The sequence below is a fragment of the Eptatretus burgeri genome, chromosome 3 (genome assembly GCF_056783735.1).
Source record: "Eptatretus burgeri isolate ZD-2024b chromosome 3, Ebu_testis_v1, whole genome shotgun sequence".
Classification (NCBI taxonomy): domain Eukaryota; kingdom Metazoa; phylum Chordata; class Myxini; order Myxiniformes; family Myxinidae; genus Eptatretus; species Eptatretus burgeri.
Window position 1 is genome coordinate 128,247,075 of NC_140963.1, and position 14,236 is coordinate 128,261,310.

A 14,236-nucleotide genomic window follows, 5' to 3' on the forward strand; every position below is an offset into this window, starting at 1 on the left:
TCACTGTGACCTTGACCTTTGACCGATTTGACCAAAATCTAATCAGCACTAGCCATCACCCTCCTGAATCACGTGGTGTAATTTGACATTGGTCGCTTCTTCCGTTCTCGAGTTATAACTTTTTTTGGGATGTTTGACCTCACTGTGACCTTGACCTTTGACCAATTTTCACCAAAATCTAATCAGCACAAGCCATCACCCTCCTGAATCAGGTGGTGTAATTTGACATTGGTAGCTTCTTCTGTTCTCGAGTTATCGTGCCAACAAACACACAAACAAACAAACAAGCAGTCATAGACTGGTACTTACGAAATCGTCAACTTGACCTCTGACCTTGTCTAATAAAAGCTGTCTCTCGACTAGGTAGCGAAGCAAAGTGGAAGTTTATTCGATGATTCTGTACCAAACCATCAAAAATCGAATGTTTTGGATGTTTGACGTCACTGTGACCTTGACCTTTGACCGATTTTGACCCAAATCTATTCAGCGCTAGCCACCACCCTCCTGAATCATGTGGTGTAATTTGACATTCGTAGCTTCTTCCATTCTCGAGTTATCATTTTTTGGATGTTTGACCTCACTGTGACCTTGACCTTTGACCGATTTTGACCAAAATCTAATCAGCACTAGCCATCACCCTCCTGAATCACGTGGTGTAATTTGACATTGGTAGCTTCTTCCGTTCTCGAGTTATCGTGCCTACAAACAAACAAACAAACAAACAAACAAACAAACAAACGGAAATCATCAATATACTTACGAATTCTTTAGATTTCGTCAGTAACAAACAGACAAACAAGCCGGTAGGCGACATGGCTGCTCGCTCTAGATGGAAAGCCGGCCGACACGACAAGCCGATATTCATGTACATGCTATCAATCAATTTAGCACAATAAATATGATTATCACAGCCCTCTTAGTTTGCGCCCAGAAACCCGCCTTGTGAAATTTCAGGCATGTTTCCAAAGAGACTCTAACAAATGGCAGCCCTGGTAATTCCATTTATCTATTCGCTAAAGATTTTGTTTTTTTATATGATGCTGTAAGACATTCTCCTTGGGCACAAAAAAACAGGTCCCTCGGAGGTCCAGTTTCAGAGGTATTGATTTTTTTGTACAGTCCACAATTAGTGTACAATGTACGATAAAGTATTTTAGCTGTTGCTAAACAATGGAGGTGTGCATAGCAACCATTCATTTTTGTGTACATGCGAGCCACATTGTACACATTTCACCCAAGTTTCATCAAAATCAGACTCTTTCTCTTAGAGATATTCGCAATTAATCGTTTCTGAAATGTTCGACATGTACTCGCCCAAAATCTATCTCCTCCTTTAAATATTTTTTGTTAGGGCTGCAAATTGGCATGAAGGGAGCTAGATAGATTGCGCACAGAACTCTAAGCTTCGATTTTTCGATTTTTTGACCACTTTAAAGGGCCGTTGCTAGGGCCCGGAGTCCCATATTCGAAAGCACACGATTCCCAGAAATATTGGTCCTACCTACCAAATTTCATTGGAATCGGTTGAGTGGTTTAGCCCCTCGGCTTGACCAAAGTTTCGCGGACAGACAGACAGATGGAAATGTCCAGAATAAGGGTGCTCGAAGAGCAGCCAATAAGGGTGCTCTAAAGGCCCTGTAACACCTTGACGCTTTAGCCAGCGTATGGCAAGGTATCAAAATGTATGTAAAACGCTGACGTACGCTGAACTATTGATGTTTTTTTTCCAGTTTTGGACATATTCATAACGAGTTGGACATATGCATAACGTATTAGTAACGTACACAGAACGTTTGGATAACATATAGATAACTTATATCAACGAATGCTGAGCGTGTTGTCGGCATTCACAACCTATGCCCAACGATAGTCTTATGCATAGCGCGTGGCAGCGTATCGCCGACGATCACATGGCGTAGCCTATTAAAAGGCTGTGGCTCGACGATTCAAATCATAACCGCACTAGACATCGAAGTGTCAAGCCACTGTCACACCTTGACGTTTTAGCCAGCGTATTGCCGACGTATGAAAAATTTGCCGAACACGCTGGCACACGTCGAATACATTATGGGTAAGTTTTGTATACGTTAAGAGCACGGTGAAGCACGCTGGCATACGTCGTAGTATGCCGAGTACGTCGACAAATTTTCAGCATGTTGAAAATTTTTCGACGTATGCCAGTGTATGACACACATTCCGCATACGCTGGCCATAAGTTGTAGGCACGTTACGCGATCGTTGACACACGTCGACACACGTTACTTGTAAGTTACTCATAAGTCGAAACACGTCGAGGTGATGTTTAGCGTCAGTGTTCCAGACTCCCTAGTTTTTTTTTTTCTTTTGTTTTTTTTTTCTTCGGTACGATGGTGATGTTGACACTTCGATTTCTAGTGCGGTTATGATTTAAATCGTTCAGCGGCAGCCTATTAATTATATTATTTTATAACGGCACTAGAAATCGAAGTGTTAACATCACCATCATGCCGAAGAAAGAAAAAAAAACCATGGAGTCTGGAACACTGACGCTAAACATTACCTCGACGTGTTTCGACTTATGAGTAACTTACAAGTAACGTGTGTCGACGTGTGTCAACGATCGCGTAACGTGCCTACAACTTATGGCCAACGTATGCGGAACGTGTGAGTCATACGCTGGCATACGTCGAAAAATTTCAAGCATGTTAAAATTTGTCAACGAGCTCGGCGTACTACGACGTATGCCAGCGTGCTCTTAACGTATACAAAAATTACCCATAACGTATTCGACGTGTGCCAGCGTTTTAGACAAATTTTTCATACGTCGGCATACGCTGACTAAATCGTCAAGGTGTGACAGGGCCTTAAGAGCAGCCAACAAACCGGACGATTACAATATCCCGCTCCCTTCCTCTGGGGGGCGGGATAATGAAAAGCTGAAATGTCTTGAGTCAATAAGTATTCAACCCCTTTGCTGTGGCTCAGGTACATCCAATTTCCTTTGATAATGCATGAGATGTCTCTCCAACTTGATTGGAGTTCATCTGTGGCCAATTAAATTGATTGGACATGATTTAGAAAGAAACACCTTTCTGTGGAAGGTTTTGATGAAACTTCACCACAACCTTCATCACCTGTGATGTACCAAAGTTTTTTCATGGTATTAAAAAATAATCTGAGTCTGAGTTGGTCTATAGAGGGAGTTTATGAGGTGGGAGGGGGGGATTGCCCCCTCTTGAGAGGTATTTGTTTTCTTATCAGAAATTACACAACCAATTTCGATAAAACTTGACCACAATCTTCATCAACCATGATGTCCCAAATCTTGTTCACACCATTAAAAAAAATTGCAGTCTAATGGGGTCTACGGGAGGGGGGGTTGCCCCCCAAAATATGTATTTGATTTCTTCTCAGAAACTACACACATAATTCTGATGAAACTTCAGCACAACTTTCATCAACGGTGATGCACCAAACTTTGTTCATGACATTACAAAAATTGGGGTCTTAGAGCGTCTAATCTTGAAGGGGAGGTTGCCCCCAAAATATCTATTTCCTTTCTTCTCCGAAACTACACACACAACACACACACACACACACACACACACACACACACACACACACACACACACACACACACACACACACACGCACACAATTTCGATGAACCTTGACCACAACCTTCATCACCCGTGATGTACCAAAGATTGTTCACACCATTAAAAAAAATCGGGGTCTACGGGTGTGTACGGGGGGTTGCCCCCCCAAATTATGTTTTTGCTTTTTTTCTCAGAAACGACACACAAAATTCCGATGAAACTTTACCACTACCTTTGTATCCTGTGATGTACCAAAGTTTTTTTCACAGCATTTAAAAACTAAAAACCATAGGTATTTACTTTCTTCTCTGTTACATATTTTGTGGGTTATCCACCCTACCAGTAGTTTCTTGCTTTTCTTTTCCAGCCACAACCAGGTGACCACCCTGGGGTATTGCCCCTATGTCTACTAGTTACGAGACTGCTCGTTGCAGCGTTGCTCACAAAGAGATTTTAAAGATTTTTTTTAAATGGCAAAAACAATTATCTCAACAAAAAAATTCAAAGCACTTTTCTTATATTCAACTTTTTTGATTTTGTTGAATGAATATGCTGCTCCTGCGAACCGAATATTTTGAGGATGGCAAATGCTGGAAGCAACAACATATAATTGGCCATGTGTTTAAAATGGATCATGCAGGTATGTAAATTTCAACCCTTTGCAAATTTGTTCTTGAGCCACATTTATTTGCTGGCATGCCAAATGCGAGCTGTGTGAGAGACCGAGGCTAGTTGATACACTTGGTAAGTAGTTACACTGCCTGTTTATTGAACGACAGCAACTCAAGGGTGCTCTAAACTTCACAGTAGGATTGTCTACTATCTCCAACTGGACTGCTGGGAACTGACATTGTTGCCAAACAAATGGAAAGGGCTCATCAGTGGGCTGTATTTCAATGCTGGGAATTATAGAGCACCTTGTTATGTGATCCTGCAATTGTCTGCAGTCACCATTCTTTGTTGATGAAGGGAGGTTGACAGAGGTGTCCCATTAGAGTCTGCAAGCAGAGCGAATTTGGTGAGATATTGGTTTTAATAAGACCAAAGGGACAAATCTTTGGGATGAACCTTAGGTATAGTCGAGATGTATCGAGCTATTGTACTGAGTATGGAAATTTGGGTTATGAAAAACGCATCCTAAAACCTATTTTGCTTTTTGTATATTTGCGACCCGAGAGTACATTCATTAAGTATCTCATTCATTGAACATCTGTAGTGCATTAAGTATCTCACGCGAAGGGAGTATCATAGCATTTTATGAACTACCCAATGTGACCACAGTGTTTTATAAGAGTACCAAGGTGCTTCATGCTAGTGTTATTGCCTTGTGCCAACTTTATTGTCTTATGCAAAGATCTGCCACCCGGCACCTACTGATTTTCCTGTACATTGTCATTCATTTCAATTCATTTCATCTTCATTTCAAACATTTAACACTTGAAACAAGTTAACATAGGAATGAGAAAATCAAATATAAAAGCTCATTCAAACCACTCACTCACTCACTGACTCACTGATATGAATGTTCGGTACCTTCCGGGTGACCCAGAAAGCCGAAATTTTGTGGTGCTGACAGACATCAAAGCCAATACACGAGGAAAAATCACAGAACCATTGGAAAGCGTCCATAAATGAAAATATAAATAAATGAAAAAAAAGAAAAGAAGAAAACAAATGCAGGAAACCAATAGCTTGATTTCCCATCATCAATTTGGATTCAGACCAGATCACTCTGGATATGCTGCTTCTGCTCTCCCAACAATGGATGGAGATCCTCAATGCCAGTCGTACCTGAGCTCCTGACACATACAAAGCTTTCATCCGCAGTCTGATGGAGAACTGCTCTCCCCTCTGGGCTGGTGTTCCCGCCTCTCACCTTTCTTGGCTTCACGCTGTGGAAACCAAGACATTTAGGATCATTGGTATCTCCCGCTATGAGGCTGAGTCTTTCGGTCTCTCACTCTCTCATTGGAGGCATGTGAGTGGTCTCCTTTCCGGCCCTGCCGCCCCCTTGCCCCCACCCCCAGCACGGGCTCTGTCTGTGATCTGTCCCCCCGATATGTATGTGTGTGTGTGTGTGTGTGTGTGTGTGTGTGTGTGTGTGTGTGTGTGTGTGTGTGTGTGTGTGTGTGTGTGTGTGTGTGTGTGTGTGTGTGTGTGTGTGTGTGTGTGTATATATATATATATATATATATATATATATATATATATATATATATATGTATATGGGTATATATATGAGCCTGGTGTTGGCGCAGTGGTTAGGGCAGCGGCTTGGGATCCAAAAGGTCCTGAGTTCAAGCCCCGTTGGGCCACTGAATTAATACACCAGGGGGTTGACTCAGCCTGTCATCCTTCCGAGGTCGGCGAAATGAGTACCAGTGTACTGGGCCGGTGTATACCCCGGTTAAAATAGGTGTACCATATCCCTGTGTCGTAAGAGGCAACGAGGGTTGCGTCAGGAAGGGCATCCGGCGTAAAACATGTGCCAAATCACTATGCGGATCATACGGATGATCCGCTGTGGCGACCCCGAAAGGGAGCAGCCGAAAGAAGAAGAAGATATATATATATATATATATATATATATATATATATATATATATATATGCTAATAAAGTACATAGTGGTTAAAAACTATGTTGTGTACATTTTTTACAAGCAGTAAAGTCCGTGGTCTCTCTTTGTCCTCTATCGCCTCCTTTGTCTTGCATTTGGGGGATGCAAGTGGGAACCAAAAATCTGCAATGGCAGCAGATATACAAAGTAAGTAAGTTTTAAGTTCTTGTCATATATCACCACCGTTAAAAAGAAAGTTGACCTCAGACTAAATATTATAAAAAGCAAAAAATAAAATTAATTAAATAAATTCCACACATAAAAAACGAGAAAGAACCTTTCCAATAAGGTCTGAAAAGTTGAATATTGCCATGAGAGCGATCAGCGAACAATCAGAAGGAGTGCATCCACGAATGTCTGATGTGACACTGGGAAACAAACTCAGAGTGATGAGGCAGGTGAGAGAGAGGGTGGGGGCCAGTCAGTGGCCATAGACGGAAGAGTGTATCACGGAACAGCATACCCTTACCATTGGTGAAAGAGTGGAGCGGACGTGAGCAGGAAAGCTCATTCATGGATTTTGGCACAATATGATGTCACAATCGTAGTGAGCAGGGTAGTTTGAAATGTAAATAGAAAGGTTCACCATTAATGGGGTGTCAAAAAGCTTCTGTGATCATTATTAGCCAGGATGAGTCCTCGTGATAAGATATGAACAGTGCTAATCTTGAGCCTTAAAGGCAATTTGGTGTTTTCAGCTCAAATATATACTGTGGGATCCTAATACAGACAGATATATAAGACAGCTGGCTGGTCCACCATCAAATGGTATGTGTTTACCGTTTCTCCCACACATTTCAAAAAAAATTGGAGGGAAAGGAATGATCGTAAATGTATGACACAGGAGGTGAACATGATTGATACAGCCCCAAACTCTCAAGCACTGAAGTGGAAGGAAAAACTAGAAATCCGGAAAAGGGTGGACTTGGAAGGGGGAGGGTTTTTAATGACGGTAGAAAATATCATGGTTGTGAATGGGGAATGACCTGAGATGGTGGTGAACACCTATCTTGAAACCCTGGACCGAAGAATGAGATTGAAGAGACTGAGGAAGTTGGTTCCACAGGCAGGTAAAAGAGGAACAAATGCGGAGCTGAGCAATGATTCCGATTGAGCAATGATTCCGAATTTTGGGAGTTTCATGAGGAAGGGGTTATTGGCAGACCATGCGCGTGCACCCTGCAGAAACCTGGGGGGACAGGGCACGGAAAGAGCAGAAGGTGTAAGACCAGAAAGGAGGAGACAGAGGACCGAGAGAACACTGACTTGTCTGAAATTACTGTATATCTAACGTCATTATTTTCTTTAAATTGTTCCACACAATAAATACTGTATAAACATTGTATGAATGGTGATGTCTTTCATAAATACGCAAATCGGTGTGTCTTTCTGTCTCTCTGTCCAACCATGATGCATTCGGTCGTTACTTATCTCATTTAAAACCAAACGTGCCAGGGGGACTAAGGGTCATACAACAGAGGTTTTCGGACTTAATTCACCACCCCCCTTTCTTCCAGGAGGTTTTCTGCCTTGGACAACACCACTTGAAGGTGTATAGATAGGTTAAGCGTTTCATGGGGCACATCTACTGGAAGTAAAAATATTACAACAACAAACTTCAGTCAATTCCGTCCAACGTATGGTTACCTTTTTAAACAGTCGCTACTGTTGTTTAACACTCGGCTGAAAGAAATTTGGAGGAAACCCAATGTCCTCGAGGCATTCTATGCTTATAGCATCCTCCACAAACTAACCGAAGCAAACTGCTTCGACTTGCTCGGTCTTTAAGTAGATCGCTAGCTTGGACGCAGTGATCTTGACCTAATAATGGTGCTTAAAAGTCTTTATGCATGAATGATGTATCCTATTGCCTGTCTGTTTATTTTTTTTTAACTATCAGATTATATATGGACTGCATTATGGATTATTTATAACTTATATCTTGGGGCCTTATATGCGATTTTTTTTCCCTGGCATGGATCCAAGTGTAACTAACATGCCATAATGCTCCGGACACCCTCACGGCCCCAAATTGTGACCTTTATTCGATGCATGACCACATTTCTAATGGTCATTAACACTGTTTATCACTCGCCTGAAGGAAATTTGGAGAAAATTGGATACAGTATACATGTATACCTACACACAGGCATTGAAAAAGTTAAAAGTCGTTAGTCCACACACCAAATGGAAGTAAAATTTATTACAACCACAAGTTAATCAGTCAATTCCATCTGATGATAATGTTATAGTATTAAGGTTGTTACAAGATAATATTAATAACATCAACAATAATAATTAGTATTAATCACAAGGATAACTAGAGGGGGAGCACTCAGTAGAGTGCAAAACCTCCGCCACCAATACTGCTGGGTCACTTAAGTGAACCTGATATTATATTCATTGTAGGTCAAAACGGATCAGACTCCACTGAACCACGATTGAATAAACTAAACTAGATTGACGTGCATGTAGAAATGCCCCCAAAAAAATCGAAATTTTTTTGAAAAAAAAAGGTGCAAAATTTCTGGGTTTTTTTCTCGAACAAATTTTTTGGGGGGGGGGGGGTTGGAAATCACTTAAAACGTGTAGAAATGCAAAAAAAAAAATTCAAATATTTTTCAAATAAAATCGAATTTTTTTTGAAAAAAAGTTGCAAAATTTTGTTTTTTCTTCTCCAAAAAATTTATTTATTTTTTTTGGTTGGAAATCACTTAAAACATGTAGAAATGCAAAAAAAAAAAAATTCCCTTTTTTGGGGGTGGGTAACAATTTTTTTTGGGGGGGGGGTTGGAAATCACTTAAAACATAAAAATGCCAAAAAAAAATTTTCTCTAACAATTTTATTTTGGGGGGGGTGTAACAATTTTTTGGGGGGGTTGGAAATCACTAAAAACATGTAGAAATGCAAAAAAAATGTTTTTTTTCCTCTATTTTTTGGGGGGGGGTAAAAAAAAAAATTTTGGGGGGGGGTTTGGAAATCACTTAAAACATGTAGAAATGCAAAAAAAAAAATTTTTTTCTCTAACAATTTTTTTTGGGGAGGGGGGGACCAAGTCCAAAATTTAATGGCATGATCCTTGGACCATACCTAACCCCCCCCACCAAGTTTCGTCGAAATCCGTTGAGGAGTTTTTCAGTAATACTGTTCACAAACAGAAAGGGGTGAAAACAGTAACCTCCATCCATCTTCGAAGATGGCGGAGGTTAATAACATGGCTGAGTCTAATGCATCATAAACAAAGTGAGTGTGAAAATGTATAATTAAGGTGAAAAAGACAATACAAATGGAACTCAACTGCACACCAGCACATACACATGACGTCACCCCCACTCCCTACCGAACCCACACAAACACAGGTATCGGCTGCTCCCATATTGTGTGGGTGTTTCTCGTCCATCAAATTAACATTTGAAGGATATTATACAGTACATGATATTAATTTTGCATCCAAAAGCTAAATTAATTTTATTTGTAAGCCGAGAAATAGATATGTGCCTGAAGTGATGACCATTAATTTGAAGCGGAATTTTCTGTCTCTCGATCAACAGCTGGGCTCCATTCTTCATCCAGGTTTCGATGCTCCTTGCCCGAAAGCTCTCCAAAAAACAAGTCCACAACCTCTGCCATGAATACACATCAATCGATCAAGTCAAAACAGTCAGTCAGTCAGTCAGTCAGTCCAGCAATGCAATCTCGTTTTCAAACTCGGTGACTGCACAGATGAGGGAGAGTGTGAGTCCATGGCAGATAGCTTAGTACACCTATACCTATACCTACCTTCAGACCTCTCCCCCAACACCCTTCTTTTATAATCGACCTAATTCCAGTTTTACAAAGTTACCTTTTAAATAATACAATTCTTTTTTTTTAATCAACACTGCACAAAACTGAAATCTTCTCAAAACATACATAACTTTTGCCCACTTCTCACCATCTCCCCTCAACAACCAATAAATATTTTTGGGATTCGCTAGATATCCGTTATTGTCGGGTTTTCTGTGTGTGTGTGTGTGTGTGTGTGTGTGTGTGTGTGTGTGTGTGTGTGTGTGTGTGTGTGTGTGTGTGTGTGTGTGTGTGTGTGTGTGTGTGTGTGTGTGTGTGTGTGTGTGTGTGTGTCTGCAACGCGAGTCTCCACAGCACAAACCAGCAAACCAATTTCGATGAAACTTGGCGACAGGTGCCATATGAGCTGGGAGTGTGCGCGTTTGAGTTTCGTTGCTAAAGGCCCAGTCACACCTTGACGTTTTAGCCAGCTTATGCCGATTTTTGAAAAATTTGTCTAAAACGCTAGCACACGTTGAATACGTTATGGGTAAGTTTTGGAAACATTGAGAGCACGCTGAAAAACACTGCCATACGCCGTAGTACGCTGACTTTCATTGTACTTTGCGGTTGTCCTCAAATTTTAGCATGCTTGAAATTTGTTAGACTTATGCCAGCGTATGACTCACAAGTTCCGCTACGCTGGCCATAAGTTGTAGGCACGTTATGTGATCGTTGACACACGTCGACACACGTTAATTGTCAGTTAATCATAAGTCGAAACACGTCGAGGTAATGTTTAGCGTACCCGAAACTTATTTCTAACCTATGAGTAACGTGTTGTAGGCACGTTACGCTATCGTTGACACAGGTCGACACACGTTACTTGTAAGGTACTCATAAGTCGAAACACGTCAATGTAATTGTTAGCGTCAGTGTTCCAGACTCCCTGGTTTCTTTTATTTTTTTATTTTTTTTTCTTCGGTATGATGGTCACGTTGACACTTCGATTTCTAGTGCGGTTATGATTTAAATCGTTGAGCGGCAGCCTATTAATTATATTATATTATCACCGCACTAGAAATCGAAGTGTCAACATCACCGTCATACCGAAGAAGAAAAAAACAAAAAAAAAAACAGGGAGTCTGGAACACTGACGCTAACTATTACATTGACGTGTTTCGACTTATGAGTCACTTACAAGTAACTTTTGTCGACGTGTGCCAATGATCGCATATCGTGCGTACAACTTATTCCCATCGCATGCGGAACGTGTGAGGCATACGGCAAGTACGTCGTAAAATGTTTAACACGTTTAGAAGTACAAGACGTACTCCACTTACTACGACGTATGATAGCGTACTTTAGCGTTCTATTCATGTATACCAAACTCACCCATACCGTATTCGACGTGCGCCAGCATTTTAGACGCATTTTTCAGAGGTCGGCAAATGCTGGCAAGATCGCCAAGGTGTGACTGCGATGTTGATACTTCCATTTCTCCGGCCGTTGTGCGGCAGCCTTTTAATAGGCTACGCCACGTGATCGTCGGCGATACGTGCAGCGCGCTATGCATAAGTTGGACTATCGTTGGGCATAGGTTGTGAACGCCGACAACAGGCTAAGCATTCGTTGGTATAAGTTATCTCTTAGACAACGAAACGTTCTGTGTCCATTACTAATATGTTATGCATACGACCAACTCGTTATGAATACGTCCGAATCTTTTTAAAAAAACATCAAAAGTTCAGCGTAAGCCAGCGTTTTACATACATTTTAATACGTTGCCATTGCTGGCTAAAACGTCAAGGTGTGACTGGGCCTTAAGCAACCACCCGTTGCTATGCAGCGGCTGAAAAAAACGCGTTTTAAGAACCCAAACATGCTCGTCGGTTATTTGCTGCGTCATGTGATTGACCGGTGGCGAATCGACCACCGAGAAACCGTGACTCAACGAGGTTCATGATCACGTGGTTTGTTTCTCTTGGAACGTCTCGTCGTCAACAATGTCCGGTCCTTCGGCACACTGAACCTTACAGTGGCAGATGGTGCACGACGACCCGATATCTCTCGGGCGAAGACCACACACGGCAAACACCGTTTGCTCGGTCCACAAGCAGCTCGAATGGAGGAAACGTGCTCGGTCTGGGGGGTTCGTCCTCAGACCGCGGGTCCGTGGTCCGTCCAGGAGGTTCTCCCTCGGACGGGTCCATGGTCGGTTCACCCTAGGATGAAGATTCCGGACCCGGTACGTGACGTTCACTCCGTCCCGACATGTTGTGCTTCCTGACGCTCGTTTTAATGGATTGTTTGTGTTTTGAAAGGGAAGATCGAGTCCGAGTTCATCGATCATTCGTTCCCTCCGTACGAAGGTTTGAACCACAAACTCGTTGGGATTCGCCAGATATCCCTTATTGTCGGGTTTTCCGTCTGTCTGTCTGTCTGTCTGTCTGTCTGTGTCTGTGTCTGTGTGTGTGTGTGTGTCTGTGTGTCTGCAACGCGAGGCTCCACAGCACAAACCAGCAAACCAATTTCGATGAAACTTGGCGATCAGGTGCCATATGGGCTGGGAGTGTGCGCGTTTGAGTTTCGTTGCTAAGCAACCACCCGTTGCTATGCAGCGGCCGAAAAACCGCGTTTTAAGAACCCAAACGGAAACTGACGGAGCGTGGCTTCTATGATAGGTAGAGCGACCGGACCAACTCCTGTCTATTCCTTGCATCCCCATCTAGTTATCGCGACAGCATAACGTTCCTCTCTCTCTCATAGTTTCCGAATGGCAGCCCTCCGAATGCGGAAAGGTGGTGAACCAGGGAATATGTTAAGTGACCTTGACCTCGGAAACCGTCGACAGCGGAACGTTCAAATTAGGTGTCTGGATAGTTTAATAACTACTACAAAATTGAACCGCAGCATTTTTACAGATTCGATCACCAAGGGTGTCGGGGCCGAAATACGCAAAATTCGAAAAAATACTTTTTCTCGACCTACGTTCACTATTTTCAATACTTATTTCATTATATTTTAGTTTGATGATTCAATGAATTTTGATAACATGTGATCTGAACATCAACTGCATCTCCAGTTCAACTCCTCTTGAGGCAATATTGGGATTTGCTAGATATCCCTTATAAATTAATATCATCAAGGCGAAACGGTTAGACGTAAACGAAAGCGTCTTGGCATGGTGATAGAACATTGTTGGTAAAACATTTTTTGTCATTTACACTTTCCTCCATCTCCACTCTGAGGAGTGCCAGTTGGCAAAATATGCAATAGGAAAAATCTTGCCAGGCAGAGCAACAATTGTATGTGAACCAATACGTCTTGGCAATGAATCTTCGTCGGTGGATCGGTCAGAATGAAAAGCATCGTATCCAGCGTTTCGATCCTAGCGGATCCCTCGTCGCCTACCGGCTTGTCACTGTCTTTGTTCAAAATGCCTCGCTGTTTGCATCACATTTGCATGGGAAAAGGGGGAAAGAGGTGTGGTTAAGCACTTTTGACCTGCCTCTCTTTCCCAGTGGAATTTTTTTTTATGCAGGAGTGAGGTTCATGGAAGAGCCAGCACCCAAGACAGAACTGGCAGGAGTAGGGAGGATATTGTTACATTAGAGGGGATACAAATTAGGTAGCATGTTAAGTTAACCCGATACATGTGTTTGTGTAGGTTAGAGTATTTTCTGTAACCAGGGACCCATTAAAGTGAAGTTGACCTGTTCTTATGATTGCCCTGAGGGGTGGTATCATTTACATCAGTGTTAGATAGGAAGGTGTAATTCATATATGTCCTCTCTGTAAAGCAGGTTGACATCTTGGCAAGGTAAGGAGAGGGGTGGATTTGGATATCTTGATTTGTGTTTCGGCTGATAACCCCCCTCCCCGCACCCCTCATAGCCTGTATTGCGAATACAAGGCATCTGACGTGGCGCTGGCTATCACTGGGACTCCCGATAGCATGTTGACATTGGTGTACTGTAAGGTGTCGCATCAATGGTTCCGGCAGCACCAGTGGCAGCACCCTGTTGACATGATGTTGCTATGGTGGCAGTTAGTGACATGCCACCTCATTGGCTGGTGCTGGGGGTGGGGGGGGGTGACCAAAGAGCATTTGAAGGCATGTGGTGTGGCTGCAGGGAGGCGTTAAAAGGCCGTACACAGTCTCTCTCTCTCTCTCTCTCTCTCTCTCTCTCTCTCTCTCTCTCTCTCTCTCTCTCTCTCTCTCTCTCTCTCTCTCTCTCTCTCTCTCTCTCTCTCTCTCTCTCTCTCTCTC

At 42.4% G+C, this 14,236-nt stretch overlaps 1 protein-coding gene across 4 annotated transcripts in view; it reads left to right on the forward strand.

The window, feature by feature from the left end:
• LOC147030949 (dnaJ homolog subfamily B member 6-like) overlaps positions 1-14,236 on the forward strand; it is a 115,624-nt gene that overhangs the window by 30,428 nt on the left and 70,960 nt on the right. The window lies entirely within an intron of this gene.